Raw genomic sequence first — 23624 nt, forward strand, 5'->3', positions numbered from 1 at the left:
CCGGAAAAACTTCTACATTCACGTGAAAAACCTGAAGTGCGTCACATATGGCTCCAGCCGTCGATCAGATGGATCAGGTTCTTATCCTCCATTCTTGTGAATGGTGGTCGTTACAACCGAGCATTTTCCTCTCTCCATGCACCCGAGTCTGGTCCGTTCTGGGCTGTTCTAGGCATATGAACATACCTGCCACACCACCCACGTTGAGGTTCGTGTTGTAGTAGATTTGCTCACCAGCCCACATCTGAAACCTTGTTCGCATTTTGCTTACAGCGATGTCAGTGCACGTTAAAGAACCCCAGGTGGTCGAAATTTCCGGAGCCCTCCACTACGGCGTCTCTCATAGCCTTAGTCGCTTTGGGACGTTAAACCCCATAAACCAACCAACCACATTTTGCTTACATGTCGTGAATTCTCCATCCGTATGAACCCGTTTTAAACGCCTTTGTCAAAAGTTTAATCAAAAGTCAAATCTACAGCCTTTGTCAAAAGTTTAGAGCCCAGGGGTTTGCTTCTAAGCACTATTGCGGCGCTCGTGTAGCACTCGTGGAAGTCCTACGCATCATAGGGAGCAGGACCAAAAATCTTCTTACCTTCAGGAGATTTGGGACGCTGAGCGCACATTACGAGCAAAGCAGTGTGGCTCAGAAGCAAACCCCCTGGGCTCTAAACTTCTGACAAAGTCTGCACCTGCATGTGTACTTTCGGCCACAAACCCCCTACTTTTCAACGTTACCTTCGGACCGTTGGCTTGGCGCTTTGGCTACGTTGCTGACAAGCGCGTCAACGCTTGTTCTAGCAACGTTGATGCGGATGTCAATATCAGTCTGGCCCACCACCCTGTCTTCTCTCCAGCTCAAGTTTACAACGCAACTTTACAGTTACAGCTCGCTCTGACAGTTACAGATCAATGCTGTTCTCTAGGACTCACGCTGTCGCCTCAAAAGACGGCTCTGCACGGTGTGACCGCCATGCATCGCCCTTTTTCTGCGCGGAAAAACAGAATTCCAGTAGTAAATTACCTGTACGATTGTTGATTCCACATGAATAGTTCCGTCCGTTAACCTGCATGATTGCCCCTGGCTTCGCACAGCTTTCGTCCCAAATGCTGCACCTCACCCGCCGGGTTTCTCAAAAGGCAGGTGGTGCGGCTGGTGCCTCATCCACCGTCCCCTGCCTCCTCATCCGCTCTGTGATGCAGCCCCAATTTCATCACATGACACGCGCAGAGTTGGATCGCTTGTAATCTTCCAATCGAGCCGCAATATGCGTGTTATTACGAGCCTCCCACGAATTACCCCATTCACACCCGCCAGGCGAAGCTCAATTAAATACGCTTGACGAACTCATTCACCAGCGTCGCCAATTAGGCACCACGAAACCACGCAGAATTATGCATCCTCTGTCCTCCAGAAGTCAGTTCGGCGTTATCAGAGGCTCCTCAGGCACAACCCGTAGTCTGCGGTGTGTTCTGACAGTCAACGGGATTGCACCACTCTGGTGACGCTCCTGATGACGTTACTGCCCGCCAGCCAATCAGGATTTTCGGGAGAACGCCGGACGGTCGCTGCCGGCCTTGTGCTCCGTGAGGGTTTTGTGATATCGCATAATAACTGTACTTTCAACACAGCAAATACAACCGTCCGACATCAAGGCCGTTTTCGTAGCAGAAAGAGGTGAGAATGACTCTGGCATAAAAACTGGCTTTGAACAGTTGTGGCGTGTGGGAAAGGGTGAAGGTGGGAGCGAGGAAGGAAAAGAGAAAGAAGGCCGTAGTGGAGGGCTGCGGAATAATTTCTTCCACCTGAGGATTTTTATTTCGTGCGTCTCTTTGTCGGTATACTTTAGGTAGGTCTTTCCACCCCCCGATTGGTCCGGATGTTCTAGTCTTCTCGAAATCCGTAGCGATAGACTCCTTCTATATATCTGTCAACGTTTCAACTTTTGTTTTTCTGTGCTTTTGCCCTCTTTTTGTTTCGTTTTTTTCCTCTTCGTTTTTGCGCCTTATTTTTCTGTGCTCAGTTATAGTCCTATTTCCAGAGTTCCTTAGTGAATTTTTCTCGTTAGCATTTAAATTCCGATTTCTTTGCTTTGGCCCATTCTTCCAGCACAACATTTTGCCCTTAAAGGTGCACTGAAAGGAATCTGAACTCGTCTTTTTGCCGCGGGAACTCGATCTACACGTTCCCAGCATTCTTAGAAACGTATATTTATTGCCCTGTGCGGCCGATTTCCCTGATTAAATCGGATTAACGCCCGGCTCCCGCCTTTTTTTTTTAATTCCCCGCATAGGGTGGGAGGAGTCGACCAACGCATGGAGTGCCTTTGAGGCAGTCACGTGGTGACTTTGCTTTCGCTTTTATTTTGTTTCTTTTAGGTTTCCGTGAACAAATAGGTCTAGTTAGAGGCTACATAGTTGCAAATTAGGCCCACGGTAATAAAAATACGCGTGGACTCTTTGCTTTCGCCGATCACTAAGTATAACTCCGCCGATGGCAGAGCGGAAAGCCGCCACGGGACTGGGTGAAAGGTTCGCCGACTCCTCTCACCGTTTGCGAGGAATTCGAAAAAAAAAAGGCGGGAGCTGGGTCGTTTAATCGGATTTAAATTAGGAAAATCGGCTGCACAGGGCAATAATTCGAAGTTTCCAAGAACGCTCGGAACGTGTAGATCGAGTTCCAGCGACAAAAATACGAGTTCAGATTCCTCTTCAGTTCACCTTTAACTAGAACAGTCTGTTTTGCCCTATTCTTCATTTAATTCCCTTTTTTGAGATTATATTTCGGTTTATTTGTATTTTCGCCTTCTCCTCACTTCGTCGTTCTGTGTTTCTTTTTGTTTTTTTCTTTTGCTCTCTTCCATCTCACCGGCTTTTAGCACCTCCTCCCTTTTCTGTGGCGTTTCCATGTGTCTTTTGTAGACAAGTTATCAGCCCATGTCCAACATTCTTGTACAAAAATGTTTAAAATTGAAAAATTTTAAGATACTAGCTGTTAAGGATATATTGAAGGTGATGGTCCATTCTTCCGACATTTAGCGAAAACCTTTATTGTAAAGTGTTCACGTCGATTGCATCAGACAGTTAATTAAGACTGCTATAGAAAACCAAGGGGGGAAACCCTTTTGACGATAGCAAAAACGTTAGCAGAAAAAAAAAACGCGAGACTGAAGTCGGGTGATCTGCGGATATACTGATTGTTGTAGTGAAATCTTGCATTAGATGAAAAAATTGCGCTCACGAACGGTTTCCCGCTAAAAAATGCCTTTGCCTAGAATTGTTGGGTATGTACTCCTTTTTTCTTTCCACTTTTCATCTTTGTGTCGTTCTCTCTCTCTCTCTCTACCGTCTTCTTCACTGCGCTCCTGCATTATTTATAGTTGCCTAGCAGTTTCTGCCCACAAACGCTCCATAGCATTTTTTTTTCTTCCGAACTCGTCCTGCTTTGTAATATTCCCGCTGTTCTCTGCTTCTTGTGCAGCTCTTCCTTTTTTCCAGCTCCAGCTGCTACCTCCCGGACGCCTTCTTTCTTTTATGCTCGGCTTGCGTGGAGTTCTATGTCCGTTCGTGTTTTGTTGCCTTGTTTTGTTGTCTTGTCGTGTTTTGTTGTGTTTTGTTGCCATGTTTTGTTGTCTCGGGGTGCAACTTCCGATTTCGATGTGGATTAAGGTCAAGCCGAACTTAACTGCGTGGTGGTACGGCACAGGCGATAATAGTATGACCACGTGATCATATGACTATGACCATTGGGTAACTGACCTTTGACCTTGGCCTTGACATTAAATTTGAGACAGTGAAGACCATGCTTAACGGAGTTTTCGCTCGTGTTACTAGGTTCGAGCCACGTTGAAGCCCTGCCTTTTTTGTTTTGTTTTTTGCACCATGAAACATCTTTGGGCCATGGACTTAAGGATGTTTCTGGCTCTGTTTCTATCTTTTTTTTGAAATTCCTATTTTTTCTTGTTTTTTTTAGTCTTTACGGCCTTTGCATTTATATTGAATTGGCTTTAAAATCTTTGCTGGTCCGAGCACCCTCTCTCTTTCTTTCATGTGTTTTAAATGTTTTTCTGAGAGGACAAATAAAAAAAAGGGGGGATCTTTAACGTGTACAGACATCACGCAGCACACGAGCGCCTTTTGCGTTTCGCCGCGAAACGCGGCAGCCGCGGCCGGGATTCAACCCGAATGTTCCGGCTCAGAAGGCGAACGCACTAACCACTGAGAAGAACGAGCTTTTGAAAGGGATAGAGTGAGAGGAGGAACCACGTGATTTCGGTCGTATATTAGAATTCCAGAAAAGGCTGAGTGTCGTCACCTCGTACACATCGCTTCTGTGGCCAGAGCAAAACGGCCGCAAAGGCCTCATCCCCGGCCACTATACGCGAGCAATAGAGAGATATAGCATGGGCTAGTTGTCACTTAAACCTCAACGTATGGGTAAGAGTATGCGAAATAAAAGCGAACCGCTACCATTTGAGTGAGCTATCGCCTCAAAGAATCCAGCGGTGACATGCATTTATTCCGAAGCGGGCGAGCAGGGCGCCGCCATGTTTGTTTACAAGCGAACGCTAACTCTCTCCGCCAAGATTCCGTTAAGTGTAACCGGCCCGGTAATGCGCGCGCATGCGCAGATGTCGCCAGCCGAGCCCGGTAAACGGTAACCGAGCCCGGTAAACGGTAACGTAAACACGGTAACGATATGCTATAACTCCCTAATATTGATGCCCCTTTACGTTGCGGTGCATAAAAAAAAATAAACAAATAATTGTGCGCCAACATTTTTAGGGCGCATCAAAGCCCCGACAGTGCTTATATAGGGTGTTTCCCCTAAGACTTCACGCAATCTTTAAAAATGGGCGTTTTGAGTTACAAGAGCGCTTTTTTCGCCATAGCATTGTCAGCGCTGTAGTACAGAGCCGATCTCACTTGCCTAGAGTGCTTGGATGGTGTGCTGCGGAGCAAATTAACTGAAATATTTTCGTAGCTGCTTTGCTGGGGGTAAGGCGCTGGTGTCTGTTCGGTTCACGTCTCTATTTGGCTACTCTCCAGCGCAAGCATTATCAATGAAAGTAAATACTTGCTTCATAATTTCTCTTCATTCCCCCGACTGGCATCTTTCCAGCGCACTAGACAACTGTGATCGACTCTGTACTTCAGAATACAGTTAAGACGTGCTAACTAGCAGGCTCGTGGACTAATATGGAATAGTTAACTTTTTAACGATTACTGTTAGGCTCCTGAATTACTGAGAGTCATTAGCCCTCTTTAAGTAATACCCATATCAGTGTTTAGAATTTGGAAAACGCGGTTACTATCGTCACTGTGGACCCACAAATTCTTGCTACATCGCACCAAAATACACGCGCTTTCGAGAAGCTTGCAGGCGAAGCAACCTCTCCAGTGCACGTAACTCGTCGAAATAGTCAAAATTTGTTGTGCCTCAGCGCCGAGGGTAACCGCGCTTTTGAAATTCTAAACACTGATATGGGCATTACGGATGGTGGGCTGGAATGCGTGGAATGAAATAACCGTCTTTAACTGTAGTGAAGCGGTGCTTCCATCACTTCTTGCTTTGTTCATATAAGTGGTTTCTTTTTACTGATTCGTGATCACACCTGGAAGACCAGCCACGCCTATGGCCCGGGCTAGAGCTGCCTCAGTCTCCGTAGGGGCCCTGCACTAGGGGCTCCACCCAGTCGCCAGAGAACGGTTCTCTCGACTCAATAATCATTTTTCGTTCATTTACTCAGGCAGGCCGTGGGCTGTTTGCCTAGTTCCGGTTGTGTGTCTCTTGAATACTTGGCGCTTCATTGTCATGCGCGTTTTTCTAGTACAAGGCTATTGAAGAAACAGATTAATAAAATTAACCACAGCGTATTTTCGTAACAAGGGCGCACATCTTTTGGTGTACACGATTCGCTGCTCAAGGCTCTCCTCGAAGAAGCAAGCGACTGCAGACCGCCTCACGTGGCTGTCCCTGGAGAAGAAGAAGAAAGAGCCTCTGGACAGGCAAGGTAAGCCCTGCGGGTCACTCATCTGAACGCTTTCGAAACATATGACAACAAGCCATCACAACTCTCTGCCTCCCTAATATATGCAATTGGTCGAGGCCCGACTCATTACGAATGGAATGTGCACTGGTGAACGTCGAGTACATCAGGGAACGTGTCTTGCTGAGTGTTCGGAAGGACAGATTAGTTCCAAGGGTTGTCTACCCGTATACATCTCAAAACCAAGACATTTGCTCTTCTAGAGAGATGACCGGAGCTGTACGACACCAAATTTGGCAAATGGTCATTGTCGTGCGCCTGCCAGTTAGGGCACTGAACTAAGGAGCCGGAGTTCCCGGCTTCGAACCCTGCCGCGGCGGTCCCGTTTCGATAGAGGCGAAACGCAAAAGGCGCCCGTGTGCTGTGCAGTGTCAGTGGACGCTATATATACCCAGGTAGTCGAAATTAATCCGGAACCCTCCACTACGGCGTCTCTTTCTTCCTTGTTTCTCACGCTCTCTCCTTTATCCCTTCCCTTATACGACGCGGTTGAGGTGTCCGCCGAGATGTGAGACAGATACTGTGCCATTTCCTTTCCTCACCAAAAACCAGGACCAATTTTTCTATTATCGTCTAAGGCTTATTGAAATTTCTTGGGGAAGGTCCGCAGCCCAGCAAGCTTTTGGATGCACTAAAAATCTCTGTGAGCAGTCATGAAATCGAAATCTCTCTTCATGCACTGAATAGGCACGCGAATGATTCTTGATATCAGCATACTGTGTGTGTGTGTGTGTGTGTGCGTGCGTGCGTGCGTGCGTGTGTGTGTGTGTGTGTGTGTGTGTGTGTGTGTGTGTGTGTGTGTGTGTGTGTGTGTGTGTGTGTGTGTGTGTGTGTGTGTGTGTGTGTGTGTGTGTGTGTTTGCGCGCGCGCGCGTAATAGTAGAAAACTACATCAGGTCATGAGATAGTGTAGGTGGTAGAGGCCGAAATACAAGGGGGTTTGTAAGAGATGTTGAGCTACAGCTTGCACTGGACGCGTGCCTTCTCACTTTCTCAGGAAGGTGGCCCAGCCTACCACCCAAGTACGCAGGAGGACCACATCAGTCTCCGAGGACCGCCTTTCCCGAGCGCCCAGCGCGAATGTCGACCGACTTCGCCGCCACCTTCAGCGCCCAGAGCGGTGTCCGATGGTACCGCCGCCCCTCCCTGTCCCCGAGCGGGCCACCGTCCCCGGTAGTCCTGTGGATGGGCTCAGAGTACACGCCGCCTTCCTGGGCTTCCGAAGGTCCGCCCATTCTATTAGAGCGCTACATGCAGAGGGTCGTGGGGTCCGACAAGAGAACAGCGCGCTACATGGCTGCCGTGGCTACACTGCACGCGGCCTGCCTAGCTCTCCTCGTGGCCGGCGTCACGGTCTTCTGCTTCTGGATCTTGCACGCCATCAGCAAGTACACCGGGGACGTGAGGACCGTGGGAGTGGACACGGAAGAGACCGAGCCCACGATGATGGTGGTCAACTTACTCCCCGCTTTGTCCGTTGAGCCCGCGCAGAGCAGGGGCGACGCGCGAAGCTTGGGTGAGGATGCAGCCTCGGATTTCCAGCCCTTCTCCCGAGGAGGGATTATGGCCGCCCGGGGAAACCGCAGCAAACTACGGGCCTCGAGCCCCGAAACGACGACAGGCGAAAGCTGAAAGGAATGCACGCCCTGCCAAAGTTGCCCGATAGTGACTCATATACGGCTGCATCCTTATGAGCAATATTGTGTGAGTTTTATTGTTTATAGATACTGCTGTGAACACAAACCGCCAGCCACGCACGTGTCGCTGTATCCCTGTGCCGTCGAAATGGGGGTACGCGGTAGAACTGGCGACGCTTGGTGGCTGCCCCGCTGCTATGCACAGTGGGCGTAAAGACGCCTTTTGTGAGCGAAAACTGATCCGAACTAACTCATGAGTAATTACGTGATTGTTGTCGATCATTGTGCGATTAAAGCCTGCGCCTTTCCTGCACGCTTCATTCGATGTCTTGAATCCATCGCACGCTGTGGTCGTGCTTCGGTCAGCCCCTAGCGCGGGCTTGCGCTCTAGCGTTTCGCCTTTGATTCTCCGACGAAATGTGCTGACGCTTGTCTGGCCGTAGGTTGGCCGTGGACAAAGTGGGTTACAAAGAAGACTCACAAGGACACCTAATTTCATTATCTGTGAGCAATGCGACAGCATGGACAGCTGTTTATGCCTTTACGAAGGTGGCTTCACTTCCGGCTTGGTGACCTCAATTTCCTGTAGCAAATGGGAATTTGCCCGTCTGTTGACGTCACTGCCTTCCAGCCAATGTGCGAATCATATGACCACCAACGCACTTTGGCCCCATGGGGCTTCTAATGCTATAGCGTTAAAAACTAACGTCCTCTTGCCTTCTTGAAGGAGAAGCAACAATAGCGGTAGCTGTAATGCTTTAATCGCAAAAACGTCCTCTCTCACCCTGTCACCAGAGTCCCTCCCCAACTATGGGCAGCTGTAGGGGACACAGACTAGGAAAAGGAAAGAAACAATGAGGGTGGAGGGAGGCAGGTCCTGTTTGCACCATGTCTTCCTTGAGTTTTGTTCGTTGGAAAAAAAAAAAACCGGAGGCCCAGAGTGGTTTTCCCGTAGAAAATGTCTCACTTGATTGCAAGGACAACCTCCACCCTCCTCCGGCCGTTGCATGGTGAGAAAGCAGCGTTTCAATAAGGGTACGCAGGCTAGAAAAATGCAACCCAACAGCTAACTCTCAACACAAATTTTATTGGAAAAACACCTGAATAAGTAGCCATCATAAGAAAGAAAGCAAAAGATTAGAACAACCGAAACACGGAGAGAACAGCGCGCCCATCCCATATGGTCTTTTGGGGCGATCCGACTCTTCTAACGGTACGACAGACCTAGACTCAGTGTCCAAATGTGCGACATGCAAGCTCTCCTTCCGGTGCTGTCCACATGCTGACGTACTCTGCTCACATGAGTCATTGTTGCAGAGCCGAGGATGGCAGGATAAGCAGGAACGGACGGTACAAAAGGAACTATAGCGGAGCCTGCGGCGTTGAGGGGGAAGATTGAGATCCCCATCGAGACAGCCCGTCCGTACCCCGCATAAAGGCGACCGCAGACATGCGTACCCTCTATGCATTTTCGTTAACCACGGTCGCCGACATCTTGGTAACGCCTACTGATAGCCAGCCGCTAATCTGCGAACAACCTACACTACTAATCTGGCAACAATGATCTTGTCAGGTTACGTAACTAAGCGGTACCATGATGACCGCTGCTAAGACATTCCTAAGATCAGGGTGCTCAAGTGCTTGTTGAAGAAGTCAGGAAGTGCCTGATTTTGTACTCTTTTCATGCAAGCATTGTTGGCAGATCCATGATGGCGCCATGGGGTGCTAGCTCAACCCCCTCGGCACGCTTTACCGCCTGCCTCTGTTTCGGGCACCCCTGTTGGCCGCGGTGCCGAGCTCTTCTAACATGTTGTAATTAGTGTATCTGTACCTTATTTCCGTCTCTTCCTCGTCTTTTCTTCAGATAACCTGCCTGATGTTCGTAAGCCGTGCCGGGCAACTTTACCGCGCAATGGCGATCCCCAGAAAGATTTATGTGGAATAACGCGACCCAGATCAGAACTCTATGACAATACAAACTGTTAAACTAAACAACATATTACAAAAGAGAGGGAGAGAATTAACTTCGTTTGCTCAACACAAAAGACACGTCTTATCGAAGCCATTTTTGTGGTAGGGGGCCCCTAGTTATAACCTAGTCCAGGGCTCCTGTGGAGCCAGCTGCCCTGTGGGCCCTGTCGAACAGCCGCAGCTGACCTCTCAGGTCCTTAGTGGACAGCGCTACCTACCACTGCTCCGGTGTGGCGTGGTGTATACTTGCGCGGCTGCTATTTGTTTACAACCCCATGAGGTGCGATATAGCGTTGGTTTGTCACCGCACTAGGACCAGGTGTCCCTGTACATGGTTGGGTGTATCTTGTTTAAAATGGACACGGTATATGTTAGTCTGCAGTTGACCGAATGCTCCTTATTTAATCGTTCTGTGCGGCAGTGGGTACTCCCTCCTGTTTTCCCTTGATGTTCCTGGAAGTCGCCGTAGGTCTGTTCGACGGTCTTCGGTCCGCTGCATCAGCCACGGCTCGGTCCTCGGGGAACGGCGTCGGCTGCTTGGTTCCCGGCCAAGCGCTCGTGTACCAAGACCTGACGATTTGGCTGAACCAAAATTATGAAGCTGCCAGACCGTGCCACGTCGCCTGCGACATCCAGATGAACTGCTCAGCACTACCCGGACCAGGTTCTCGCTCACAAGGTTCGAGCAGGTGCAGCGTAAACAACGCACACCTTGAGTCGGTGGCGTTGAACCAGGACCGGCTGCCCCAATTCCCCTGCTGTCTGCAACGTTGATTTACGTCCCCTCATCTGGACCTACCCCGGCACGACCAGCCTCCGCGTCCGCTACGCCTCTGCTCATGCAGACATACGAAGACTGGACGGCCCCCGTGGCGAAGCCAAGCGCAAGCTCAGTGCCCTGCTGAACTTCGTTTCGGAGTCCTGAGTCCTAACCTTCACCTCAATCTCCCCTTCACCCTTAGGCCTCACGCCGTTCTTGTAAAAAAGACTGATGAATGAACGAACGAACGAATTAATGAATGAATGAATGAATGAATGAATGAATGAATGAATGAATGAATGAACACGAATACATCGAAGGAACCAAATTTTGCAGGGCGCCACCAAAAGCTAGCGTAATCGCTAATAAGGTAAGGTAATCGCTAATAGGGTCAGGACAACCTAAGACTTTAATCAACCAAATGATCAGGCAGGTTTTCGCGAAAGATACTCGACAATAGACCATATTCAAGCTATAAATCAGGTGATAGAGAAATGCGCAGAATATAACTAGCCTCTATATATAGCGTTCATTGACTACGAGAAAGTATTCGACTCAGTGGAAACCTCAGCAGTCATGCAGGCATTGCGAAATCAGGATGCAGATGAGTGTTATCTGAAAACATTGGAAGATATTTATAACGATTGCACAGCTACCATAATTCTCCGTAATGTGAGCAATAAAATTCCAATAAGGAAAGGTTTCAGGCAGGGAGACACGACCTCGCCTATGCTATTCACAGCCTGTTTACAGGAGGTATTCCAGGGCCTAAAATGGGAACAGTTGGGGATAAGAGTTAATGGAGAATATCTAAGTAATCTGCGATTCGCTGATGAGATTGCCTTACTAAGTCACTCAGGACATGAAATGCAAAGCATGATCAATGAGTTAGACAGGCAGAGCAGAACGGCGGGGCTAAAAATTAACATGCAGAAAACGAAAGTAATATTCATCAGTCTAGCAAGAGAACAGCAGTTCGCAATTGATGGCGAGGTTATTTATTTATTTATTTATTTTTATTTATTTACAGATACTGCAATCCACAAGGGATTTTAGCAGGGTGGGAACATAACGCAAACGTAATCAAAGGCAACACAACAGGCAAAGTACACTGCCAGGTACAACAACAAACGCCATAACAATCGCCATTTTAACACAATGCACTAACCAGCAAAATATGAACAATTATTTTTTTTTGGTTCGGGGGGGGGGGGGGGGGAGGGGGGGTTGTCAGCAGAGACTGGCGGCAAACAAAGAAAGGGAGGGTTGAGTTACTGCAGTATTATTTAAGTTATTCCAGTCAGTTGCAGTCCTGGGAAAAAAAGAATATTTAAAACAATTATTTCTTACTTGGAATGGTATCATAGTTAGTTGATGCCTGTGCCTGGTGGCATATCCGGAAGAAAATGTAATTATATCAGAGATGTTAACGTTGCAATGTCTATTTACAATCTGATACATAAACTTTAGTCGGGAAACTCGATTCTGTCTGTTCTGTCTAACTCGATTAGTTCAGGTCTTGGTAATTATAGACCAGTGTCTATATTGCCTATTTTTTCTAAGGGCTCGGAAAAAACAATACATTTACGACTTTCCAATTTTCTTGAAAAATACAGCGTGATAACTCCAAGACAGTTTGGATTTAGACCTAAGTCCTCTACTGAAATGGCTCTCCTGAAGCAAAAAGAAATAATCTTAAATAACATTGAATGTAAACAAATAACCCTTGGAATATACATAGACTTCTCCAAAGCCTTCGATAGGATTCATCACGAAACTCTTCTTCTTAAACTTTTTGCATACGGTGTCCGGAACAAGGCACTGTCTCTTATCACCAGCTATTTAACTGACCGATATCAGTACGTTTCTATAGATAATCATCGCTCTACTTATAATAAAATAAAGCATGGTGTACCTCAAGGAAGTATCCTTGGTCCCTTATTATTTAATGTATATATTAATGATTTAGTACAGATTGACTCCGAAACAGAATACGTAATTTACGCTGACGACACTACTTTATTTCTGTCCGGCACCAACGCGAATGATATAGTAGAAAAGGCTAACAGCGTGTTGGGCAAACTTAACTCATGGTCTGAAAAAAATTCCCTACTAATAAACACACGGAAAACAAAGGCGATATTTTTTAGAGCTAAAAATGTCAAATGGATTTAGTATTGGGTGGTAATATGATAGAAATAACTAATGTTGTAAAAACACTTGGCGTTCACTTCAATGAATTTATGTTATGGGACTACCACATCGAGCAAATGGAGAGTAAGCTAGCTCGCGTTGTCGGCATACTCAGAAGGTTAAGGTGCATGATACCTACTAGGACAAAACTTGTTATTTACCATGCCCTCTTTGACTCTCATGTTAAATATTGTCATTTGGTTTGGGGTACAACGACGCAAACTAATATTCAGAAGGTTTTGACATTACAAAAAAATGCAGTCAGAGCAATTGCGGGTGCCACATACTTAGCACATACGAGTGCTCTATTTGCAAAATACCGCATTATGGATGCAAGGGTTATTCATCAGTACCGTGTAATTCAGCAGTACAAATCTCAGGTACATAGTGACACCACATTTTTTGCTGACCTTGCGAATCTGCGGGAAAATACCGCTGTTCACAACACAAGACACTACGAATATTGGTATGTACCTTGTCCACGCACAAATTACGGTTTTCAAACTCTCAGGTATGTGTTGCCATCTTTCCTTAATAGAAACGCTTTCACTAATCAATCCATTCTTTCCGTTTCATATAACGCTGTCAGAAATATGTTCTTACAAAAGAATGAATCATATCCAACTGTAAAATAAACAAAGTATCCATGTGCTGTGATTAAAATATCATTTGCGTGTGTGTAACAGTACCGAGACTATTCTGGTGATCTGTTATGAAAATATTGTGCATATTTGTTATTTCATGCATTCTCTTGTTATTGTTTTACTGCTGTCTGTCATCGCCGTGCCAAGCCGCTACGGGAGATGAGAGCTTTGTCAAGCCGCGTGCGCGGCTTTTTTTCCTTTCTCCTCAGCCATTGTACATGACACTGAACAAAGTTGGCTTGTCTTAAAAGTTCTGTGACTGACGTACGGGAGAAATTATTATAGATAAAGCGAACCGCCTTTTTCTGCACTCGTTCAAGCTTTTTAATGTTAGTTTGTGTGAAAGGGTCCCAGATAATTGCGGCGTAATCGAGTACTGGAAGTATAATTGTGTTATATGCTAGTAAACGTACATTGATTGTAGACAGTTTTAAAGCTCTTCTGAAAAAAAACAATTCACGACAAGCATTAGCGGTTACTTTATCAATGTGCAGATTCCATTCGAGGTTGTTAGTTATCCAGAGACCAAGGTATTTGTACTCTGTTATTTCAGAAAGAAAGATATTGTTAGCTGAGTAATTGAAATTGAGCTTATTCTTTTTGTGAGTAATACACATATAGACAGTTTTCTCAAAATTTACTGACATCTGCCACTCGTCACACCAAGCAACAACTTTCTGAAGAGCATTATTTAACAACACTTGATCCGAGGGACTTTCTATTGCCGAGTAGAGTACGCAGTCGTCTGCATATATGATCTTATATTTACAGAGACATATTTTACTACATCACTGATATAAAGGAGAAAAAGAAAAGGGCCAAGTACCGAGCCCTGGGGAACGCCACATTCAACAGAAAGCTTTTCTGAGTCTTGATTCTTGAAATTAATGAATTGATTACGTGCCGTAAGGTAATCCGATATCCAATTAATGAGCTGAGGATTTTTTAGAATTTTGTTTAGTTTATTTAGTAGTTTATAATGCGATACTTTGTCGAAAGCTTTGGAAAAATCCATAAAAATGACGTCTGTTTGTTTATCGTTGTTTATAGCATTTGCAAAGTCGTGTATTGTTTGAACCAATTGAGTTATTGTCGAGAAGCCTTTTCGAAAACCATGCTGGTGATTTGTTAGAAAGTGATGTTCCTCAAGGAAAGCCAGAATATGCTTGTGAATTATGTGCTCCAAGATTTTACAAGTAGTTGATGTTAATGAGATTGGGCGGTAGTTCTCAATGCGCTGCTTATTTCCTGCTTTATGGAGTGGTTTGAGTCTGCCGGTCTTCCAGTCGCTCGGCACTTGACCAAGGCGCAAGAATTGTACATACAGAACATGTAAATATTTTGATACCCATTCTGCATAACTTTTAAGAAATCCATTCGGGATATCATTTGGGCCGGAAGATTTTCGGATGTCAAGATTAAGAATCATATTCAAGATGCCCTCTTCAGTTATCTGAACATCAGGTATAGGAGGAAGGCATGTAACATCGTAAGAGAACTAGTAAGAGAATATGTCTATTTAGGGCAGGTAGTGGCAGCTGATCCGGATCATGAGAGGGAAATAACTAGAAGAATAAGAATGGGGTGGAGCGCATATGGAAGGTTCTCTCATATCATGAATGGCAGTTTACCAACATCCCTCAAGAGAAAAGTATACAACAATTATATCTTGCCGGTACTCACCTATGGGGCAGAATCGTGGAGGCTAACAAAGAGGGTTCAGCTCATGTTAAGGACAAAGCAGCGAGGTATGGAAAGAAAAATGATAGGCTTAACGTTAAGAAATCGGAAGCGGGCGGAGTGGGTGAGGGAACAAATGCGCGTTTATGACATCCTTCCTACTCGAAATCAAGAGGAAGAAGTGGGCTTGGGCAGGGCATGTAATGCGAAGGCAAGATAACCGCTGGTCTGGTAACGGAGAGGATTCCAAGAGAAGGCAATCGTAGCAGTGGGTGGCAGAAAGTTAGGTGGGAGGATGAGATTAAGAAGTTTGCGGGAATACGGTGGCCGCAACTGGCGAAGGACAGGGTTAATTGGAGAGACATGGGAGAGGCCTTTGCCCTGCAGTGGGCGTAGTCAGGCTGATAGTGATGATGATGATGAGCAAAAGCTAGCAACCGCTACAGTCTTTCAATGAAGTTTACGATCAAATAGCTCAGATAGAAATTGGTTTAATTCCGGCCTTAAGAGTACTGCGAGTAAACGAGTGGACATCCTCGGACTTAAGATGGGTGGGCAACTCAGCCTAGTCCCAATGGAAGACCATGCTGCTCAGCTCTAGCCTATAGACGACCAGCGACAGTTGATTAAGCGGGCCTGCTCGAAAGCCCTGCACTAAGACACGACGAACCTCAAGTTCTTTCACTTCTAATGAAGCTTATTACTACTACGCTCTCTCTCTCTCTCTGGAATGCGTAATATATGGTCCAACTGGACTTCGAGGGGAACCGCTTTCATGGTGGATGCTGCGCATCAGTGGCTGTAACTTGTTCATCTGGATGGACGGCGAGAAGCATTATCCTTTTGCTTTTTTTTAAGTGGCAATGCAATTGTGTATTTTTTATCCTTTGTTTTTCCAGGTGATCGAAGAGGACTACATACTATTTAACGTATTAATAAAAGAGAAAAACCGGAAAAACTGTACATACTCAGGATTGCCACGCAGTAGTAACACGGGCGAGACAAGAAAGGACGCCATCCATTACTTAAGCTATTCATATTCGCTTCGAGGGGAATATGAACGTGCATGCAAGGAATGTAGCAGCTATGCAGTTCTATACACGTAGAGGTGCGGACAAAAGTAAACGGAGCACGCCGTTCTGTTCTCAGTGCAATCACAGTGGCCATTGCTGCAAACATGCACACACCGTAACTTCCAGTTGGATTTAGGAAACGCCTAAAAAGTGTCACAAGGCTATATCCGTTTACTCTTGTCCGCAACTGTGCGACAGTATATGACCATATAGTCATATACCAAGTTATTAGGTTAAGAGGTTATATATAGTAGGTTAATTACGCGTTAAAGTAGGTTAAATATGCGTACATAGGTGGAGTGAGCTAGCTAACCACAAGGTCACTCTTAAATTGAACCTTCTATTCAATGCTAGAATAATTACATCACCATGAAATACCTTTCGCGAATACCCTGCAGTTTTGAGTGGACGCAAATTGGCACCTTGGCATTCTTATTAAGAGTGCCTCATCAGCAGTGTGGAGAACAAAGTTCTCTGCCGCTTTCCAGTTCAGTCCTCTGTGGCATAGTTTTTACGTAGGAACGACATCACCGCGGCAGAAATTGATATTCGTCCCTTTCCATTCGGTCCTGCTGCGCCACAGTGAACGAATGTATCACGCAAGGGAACAGCGCTGACTGGGAGCCATGGGCTCATCAGCGCCACAGCCGAAGAGAGCCGCGAACCTAGGAGAGTTCATGGCTGCCAGGTTGCACTGTAGCTTCGCCCAACGCTGCCCGTCTGTCAAGAACGGGTCCTCTTCGCGCTCGCACAGAGAGTCGCAGTAGCGCTCGAAGAAAGCCCTCTCTGTTGCAGAGTCCGCCGCAGACCCCGCTCCTCCTGAACTTAGCGGCAGCCGACCCATGCTCTGTCGGAGGTACTCCTCGGCAACTTGAAAAGCGGCCGCCGTGAAGACTTCGGTGGGTAGTGCGTCGAAGTCTGTCACGTTGAGGTGCCGTAGACTCGCGTCCAGGCATTCCCCAAATCGCGTCAGCGTTGCCTTTCCCGGTGAAACTTGTGACTGGCCGGGAGCGCTTGTCGTCGAACAGTTGTCGCCATGACCGGCGCAGAGGTCGTGCCCGACGACTTCCAGAGCTTTCGCGATAACGGCAACGCCCAGCGTGGCAGCGTTGAGGGAATGAGGCGGCCCGTGGCAGAGGAACGGTGCTCGAAGGTAGTGGCGCGAGAGCCTCACGGTCGCCTCGTCCTGCCCGACAAGTGCCAGATCTGTCAGGCTGCTCAGATCGCTGAGCCTGAGCTTGTAGAGGGTAGCGTAGTGCATACGCAGTTCGAGCAGGTTTCGATACAGGCTGTTCGGACGCAAGGTGTACATGACAGCGCGTATCGACGGGCTGGACAGGTTCGCAGAACTGGGAGGAAGTACGTCCAGGGTATAGGTTTGGGAGTCGTTTTCAGCGCTATTACCGCGCCCACTCGAGGATGCCTTGGGTGAGAGCCACTGCTGCATCGTTAGTGCCATGGGTCGAATAAAAGCGAGCGCATCGTTCGCGACGTCCGTGGGAGAATAATTATCAGACTCTAGTTGGTCCCAGATGTCACCTAGTACGTGACGTGTGAGTCCGAAGCACACGTTCTGGCTTCGTCGGTGCGTGTAGGCGATGAGCATCTCTTCTGGCAGAAGAATGTAAGTTAGGATGTAAACGGCTGCCTCTGTTCGGTTCATCCTAAAAAACAAGGCTGTGAGCGCTCTTTCTAAGTTCTCAATGCTACTGACCTGAACAGTATGGTTCTTTGAGGAGTAAACGAGGGGATTTCCACCGAAGGCAATGTACCAATCGTCAGAGGACAACGGACTACCTGCCGGAACTCCCGAAAGTTCCTTCAACGACACCCTTTTTGATCTGCGAGTGGAATCCCACGTCCTCCAGAGATCATTGTCGATGGTGAGCAGGTTACTGACATCGATCTTCTCATGGTCTTTGTCGACCTCGAGAATTCGAGCGACTGTTCCGAGCACAGAGCTCAAGGCGTCATTGTCCAGGAAGTTGGAGAGTGGCCGACGCACATCCAGGAATACTCCGCTTTCTGCATCAGCCGCGAAGAAGATATACGTGGGGACACCCCTTTCTGCGGACAAGATGGCCTGGAACTGTATCAGTCGTGACGGCGTGTTCAGGCCGCGCAGCATGCCTTTCGTCACTGTGCGGACTGCGTCGAAGAACTCGTCCGCGCGGTCCTTGTTCAACGGCACCGTGTCCGAGGAGACGAAGTACAAGCAGGACTTGTACAGGGCTGCGACGGCTGCGGCGGTGACCTGCGTCCGGCGGCCCTTCGATGTCTCGTAGTTTTGCTCTTGGATTGACTCGGCCAAGGCAGCTACGCGAAGCTCCAGGGGCCTTGGCGCTGGCCGACGCTTCGTACAGACGAACGCGTGGAAGTCCCGACAGGCGTCCTTCGTCTCGCCAGCGGACGTCTGGTTGCCGATCCTGAGGGGCTCCAGCTCGCAGCGAAGGCTGAGCTGTTGCAACTGGTAGGCGGTGATGTCGGCCTGCTCCGCTGCGTCGTGCGACCGGAACCAGAGGAACAGCGTCAGGGTGACGACAGCCACAACCACGATGGTTGCGAACACGCATGCGGCGCGACTGCTGCCGCCCCGAAGGGTGCCGTGCCCGAAGCGGCTGCTCTCTTGCGACGGGTTTAGCAGGCCGCCGTGAGAGGGCGACGTGGGTGACCAGGGGGACATGCCGCTTAAGTTCTGGCGCCGCAGAGAGCGCATTGCGAGAACTGCAACCACGTCTTCCTCGTTGTCGGCACGCGACCACCCGGATGTCTGCTTTGTAGAATTTTGACGCAGCAAGGCGCTGCACCCCGATGATGTGTAGAGTCACTGGCGAAGTTTACAGTGACTCTAGATATGTGTGTTGATGCACCCTTCGTTCAAGTCGGCCGTAGAGCGGTGTAAAATCATTGCGTATGAAAAAACGCTTTGCAGTTCCCCGTGACACCTTCAAGTTAGCATATATGTCTAGGAGACGGCTTAATTTGATATCGAATCATAATAGACATAGGAGCACCGAACTCAAACGAGGCGTTTGAAGCATGGATTTTCATTTGAAAATGCATAATACATTTTATTTATTTATTACTTTTATTTATTATTACAGTCTCAAAGGTCCCATTAAAGGTATACATGAGGGAGTGGAGTTCAAGGCACATAGCTGATTCGATGGATGATCTGAATGATGATGGGTCGGAATGAAATATGACGGCATTGGGCAAGTCGTGCCAGTCTTTTGCAGTGCGGACAAAAAAATTATGACAGCTGAGCACATGTCTGGGCAGAGGGAGGAAAAACGGCCTTCTGGTGGTTCGTGCGGCTGGAGATGCGGTGAGCAGGGCTGGTAAGACTTGATCATGGGATGATAGTAAAACTTATGAAAAGGCATAGCCTTGCAATAGTACGGCGGACTGCTAAGTTTGTACGATGAGCATAACGTTGTAGCTCAGTTGCACTTACATTTTAGGAGTAGGCCGAGTGAATGAATCTTGCAGCGTGGTTTTGTGTTGCTTCTAGTCAGTTAGAATTGTTACTTTGATAGGGGTCCCATACAGCGGATGCGTATTCCAGTTTTGGACGAACGAGGATTAAATAGGCTAATAACTTCACTGACGGGGGTTCTAGACGCAGGGCTCGGCGAAAATAACCGAGAACTCGATTAGCACCGTTAATAATCTGCGTTATTGGATGCTACCAGTTAAGATCGCGGGCTAAAAGAACACCTAAGTATTTATATTCCGTCACAGCAGTGATTTCGGAGTTAGAGATAAAGTAGTTTGAAGTTAGTTCGGAGTAACGTCGATGAAAGGATAGTAGAGGTGTTTGCTTAACGTTGAAAGACGATAGCCATTTGATACACCAGGTTCTTACGCATTCGATGTCAGATTGTAGGAGCTGAAGGTCATTACTGTTGCTTATTGGGCAGTAAATAAAGGAGTCATCTGCAAACATGCGCACGTTAGAACATAAGTTCGTTGGTAAATCATTTATATAAATAAGAAAGAGAAGGGGCCCTAGTACGGTGCCTTGGGGTAACCCAGATATGACAGAAGCACAAACTGCTCTCGATTAGTAAGAAAGTTCCGTATCTATTCCAAAACAAAGCAGTTAAGATTTAGGCGTGAAAGTTTAAGACAAAGCCATTTATGAGGAACTTCGTCGAAGGCCTTTTCAAAAGCTACGAACAGGGCGCTAACTGGGATGTTAAGGTCGAGGCTGGAGCTAATGTAGTTAAAGAACAATGCTGATTGAGGGTCGCACGATAAACCTTTTAGAAAACCATGTTGATCAGGTTTTAAAAAATTATCTGAAACAGAATTTCATAATATGCGAGTTCCATTAACTTTGAAGGAATGCTAGTGATGGATATGGGTCGGTAATTATGACGAGAAGATGATGGCCCCCTTTTTTGGAACTGGAATGACTTTGCCCACTTTCCAGTCATGTGGTATGGCACCTGATGAAAGGGACTTGCGAAAAATATGGGACAATAGGACGCGAGTAGTATGTTTTGTGTTTTTGAGTACTGTTGTGTTAATGCCGTCGATACCTGCTGATGGCGTTAGTTTCAAAGAATCTATAATTTTTACAATACCTCAGAGTCAAATGTAATATAAGGCATGGCCGTTAATTCAACGGAAGGGAAATCAGGAAGGTCCCCATCGGGTTCGCGAATGAAAACTGAGCTAAAGATTAAATTTAAAACTTCTGCAGCGTCCTGCTCCGCGATAGGATTCTTATCATCGTCGCAAAGTGTCAGCGTACTGTTCGAGTTAGGATTGACGTATTTACAGAATTCACGGGGGTTTCTGCTTAGCATACTGGCTTTGAGAACTTTTGAGGTATAAGATTTTTCAGCTTCGTAATATTTTTAAATGTGTCCGGATTCTTAGATCATGAGACGGATCGAAAAATCATTTTTTTCTTGTTTTTAAGGCGCTTTAGTGTATTATTGAACCACGTCTATGTGAGGCACTCGGTTACGGTAATTGCAGGAATGTCTCTTTTAATGACGCTGTGCATTTTGTTTGTGAAGAGTGCCCAGTTGGTCTCTGGAGTACCTTCTTCGACGTGGATTTGAAACCAACTGCAGAAAGCGTCGAGTTTTTGGTTAACACTAGCATAATCGCCTTTATCGTAAAGTGTGACTGTTTTGGTTAATTTCTTTGGTTTGGGCATATGGATGAAAAATATGGCGTGGATTACTGAATGGTTACTAAGCCCTGGCAAATAAAAAAGTGAAGATGGTGTTTCTGGTTGCGACGTTAGTATCAGATCGGGTATGCTGGATGATTGAGGAGTTTGCCTTGTTGGAGAAGATATGAGCTTTGTTAAATCGACGCTTAGACACGTGTTGATAAAATCGCTCTCAGAGGCTCTCGGGTTAGACCAATCTACTGCGGGGAAGTTAAAGCCACCTAGTACAAAAATAGTAGCATGTGGAAGTTTCGTAGTTACCGAGTGAAGGGCATTGTGGAGTAAAGGGATGAAGAAGGCGTCGCTATCGGGGGGGGGGGGGGGGGGGGGGGGGGACGATAACAAGCAGAGATTGCGGTGGGAGGAAATGAGGCATTAGAGCAGATAAATAATATTTCTAAAGGTGATTCTACTTGTATGCTGTAGCATTGAAGGTCGCGATGAGTGGCTATCAAAACGCCGCTCGCTCGTTTGCCTATGCGGTCGCAGCGAAAAACATCGTAGTTTTGAATTGTGGCCTCTACTTCGTTGTTGCGTATGGATTTATTTAGCCATGTTTCAGTTAGTATGACCGTGTTGCAAACAATTGCGTCTATGAGACTAGCTAATGCATCGCGTTTTGGTAGAATGCTTCTGATATTAGGGCAAGGAAACGAAAATGAGATGGAAATCTCCTTATGTTGGTGACAAGACGATAGCTACGGGGTGCGAGGTACTACCTGCTGTGATTCGTGATCAAATATGCATGTGGCATTACCAATACTCATCTTGTTGTGACGGAGGGTGAATTTTTCTTTCTGGTTCTTTGCAAACTGGATGAGGTTCTCAGGGGCAAGACGAGTGTTGAGGGAATAGTCTTCAGAGATGCTGTAGTTAGGTCCTTTCAATTTCTTTGCGTTAGTAATCACTTGTTTGCTACCATGGGTCTGTTCTTGTTAATGCCAAAAGGGCCGAGCTGGTGTGCCCTTTCAATGTCCATTGGTTCAATGGAACTATTGAGGTTAGCACTGCAGAATTCGGCGATTAATTTTTCTGATTACGCCCACGTTTCCTGGCTGGTGTCTTTCAGCCCAAATAATAGCAAGTGGCAATGACGAACACGGTCTTCAGAGTCATCGAGTCTTTGGACAATATCAGCCACCTTACTCGCCTTGTTCTCGGCAAGGCACTGCACGCATCTTCAATTTTCTCAAGTCTTGATTTAATTTCGTCAAAGGTTTTTTCCTTTTGAGCCAATCTGGTGCGAATAGTTTTCATTTCGCTCAGAAGAGATGCCTGCCCAGCTTTGATATCGTCCAATGCCAGCAGCACATCATCATTGCTATCAATGGTATTATCGGTAGAAGCGTTTATAGCACAAACAAAGACACGGACAAGAGAGACAAAGCACACACACACAAGCGCGTCTGTTGTCTGTGTCTTTGCGCTATCAACCCTTTGTTGCGGATCACGTAGCATGGTCGGGCCGGAGAGGAGATGAGGGAGGTCAGAGACGAGGTAACGGGAAAGACAAGAAGAAGAACTTTATGCAGGTAAATTACGTTAAGTACAAAGAACAACTCAGACTGTGGCTCAGTAAAAAGAGTCTCGATGCCAAGGAGCTCGATGACGAGGAGCTACTCGGCCGTACTCGCTGCCGAGTTTTATAGCGTTCCCTTTGCCTGGGCTTACTAGATGGGGGCCGGGCCTGTCGAGGAAGGAGTGTCCTAAAAAGTTCTGTGGCACCCATCACACATTCTCTCATTAGAGAACACGCCCCCGTCACCTGTTGGGAGAGAGAGAAGGATGCTATCTACGTCGCGCAGACACTGGAATGTCCACGAGCGGCGTTCCCGCGCTTTTCATGTGGTCACACGTGGAGGGTCCAGGCTACGAGCAAGTCCACGCGGTGTAGGGGAAACGCCCGGTGTTTAATTCTTCCTAGAAGACGGATGCTGCTGTCAAACTTGATGACTGGACTCAGCTGGCCCCCAGGCCCCTCGGAATGTCAGGTACTGCCGGCCTAGGCAGCTAACTTCGTTCTGTGGAAGAGGGTGCACTGCAGAGCTGCGCTAGCTAGTTGCGGGGTGGATTATTGTCGCCGATTCCATGGCTAATCCGGGAGTTGACCCCGCGTGCCTTGAGTGACTCGTCGGAATTCCGCTGCAACCGCGCCGATTTTCCCTCACGACGAAGGCGAAACGTAACACCTTCTACATCAAGATGAACTACCAACTCGCCCAACAGGAAGTTTTACTGAGTTATTATCGGTGACGCCAGCGCGTGTGGTAGGCCCAGGATTTAGCTCGACATCACCAGACAGCAGTAAAAGATTGAGCAATACATACGTACAGTGTCAACAGCAAGAGCAGCAATGCACTGTGGACTAGGAAACACAACCAGACCAGCGTAACGAGTTCGTTTTGCGTTAAGAGGGCAAATATTT

Source organism: Amblyomma mixtum, chromosome 5, assembly GCF_055824585.1.
Source record: "Amblyomma mixtum isolate Tamu chromosome 5, ASM5582458v1, whole genome shotgun sequence".
In the NCBI taxonomy this organism is placed as follows: Eukaryota; Metazoa; Arthropoda; class Arachnida; order Ixodida; family Ixodidae; genus Amblyomma; species Amblyomma mixtum.